Raw genomic sequence first — 1494 nt, forward strand, 5'->3', positions numbered from 1 at the left:
TTTTTTTTTTTTTTTTTTTTTAAGACACCTGCCACTTTTGTTCCATCTATAAAATGTTTAGCTGAACTTGTGAGGCAGTCTAAATAAAAAAAGAGATTTTAAAAGTGCCCAAATGCATATTAATAAACTATTAATTATTTATGAATGATGAATCACATTTATTTGATATGGATAATTGCACATAGATCTTATCATTACATTTTAATTGCTAATGACCTACCCACAGATGAATAACTCTTACCTTTCCTCCTTTACTTACATATAAAGTATTAAGCACTTATATCATTTAATTAGTGCACTCTTAGCTAACATTATTGTAAACCCTGTGCATTCAATATACATTTTGCTGCAGTTCATAATTATATCCTTTCTTACTCTCAGAGCATTTGCTACACATGTATCAGTAAACATGCACCACAGCATGGTGTGGCATGTACAAAAAGGGTATGCATTGCCTTTAAATGCTACCTTTGGCCCTCCATCACCTTTTAGGATAGCAACTTGTTAGTAGTATCCTTTATTATGCATGAGGGAAATTTAATTTACATGGTATGGAACACGGCCCACCCGATATAGCATACTACCTCTAGCTATCATCCTGGCATATGAGCCTGAGGTTTCACTGTCAGCCCAAAGTTCAAGACTAGGGTACACATTCTGTATTGATTCTCATTCTTTCCAACAAAAGTAGTTTGTTGCCCTGCAGGGCATGGTACAAGATGCAACACTTTGTTCAGTCTTTTGTCTAATGTGTTGGTTATTAAAAGATTTATTATATTAAAGATTTTATACAGATCTATTATAAAGATATTACATTAAAGAATTGTATTAAGAATTGTTTTTAATTTTACAAGTATGCTGGTTATTAAATGCTTTTTATCAGCTGACAGTTTCAAATTGGTTCATGGGGCCAGCACATTTACGAGATCATTATATTCAGTCATTTAAAAAAAATGTAATATAATAAAAGCCTTAGTCTGTCGGTCTGTAATGGTCTGGGCCCTCGCAGCCAATCAACAGACAGGGTGAGGGAGCCGCTGCACCCCCCACCCCCAAACAAAAGCCATTGGGGGGACAGTGGGGAAGAGGGGAACAAGGGAGGAAGAGAGGGGAGTGGGAAGGGGAAGGTGGGGGGTGTCTGGTGGCAGCTCCCTCCCTGATGCCGCCTGGCCCCAACAACAGCTGGCAGAGGGAGAGGCGGTGGGGAGGGAGGGAGGAGAGTGGGGGCATGTTGCATGCCAATGGGTGTCAGCAGCCATGCAAGCTCCCCTCTCCCCATTCCTAGGATCCAATGACAGAGCAGGGTGGAGCAGTGGGGGGGGGGGTGCACAGTGCTGCACCAGCAGCAGTGGGGGGAGGCCTACAGAACTGGACATGGGGTCGTGACGGCACCATAGGGTGCTGATGCTCTGTCCTCACCCCCACCGGTCATTCATGATGGGCAATTTGCTAGTAAAATAAGTGGCTAGAAATGATAGCACCAATATATTCCTA

At 41.8% G+C, this 1494-nt stretch overlaps 1 protein-coding gene across 6 annotated transcripts in view; it reads right to left on the reverse strand.

Moving 5' to 3' along the window:
* Positions 1-1494, reverse strand: part of KANK1 (KN motif and ankyrin repeat domains 1) — a 218280-nt gene that overhangs the window by 14618 nt on the left and 202168 nt on the right. The gene's annotated exons all lie outside the window — the stretch shown is intronic.

The sequence above is a fragment of the Gavialis gangeticus genome, unplaced genomic scaffold (assembly GCF_001723915.1).
Source record: "Gavialis gangeticus isolate Ggan-Ray unplaced genomic scaffold, GavGan_comp1, whole genome shotgun sequence".
Classification (NCBI taxonomy): Eukaryota; Metazoa; Chordata; order Crocodylia; family Gavialidae; genus Gavialis; species Gavialis gangeticus.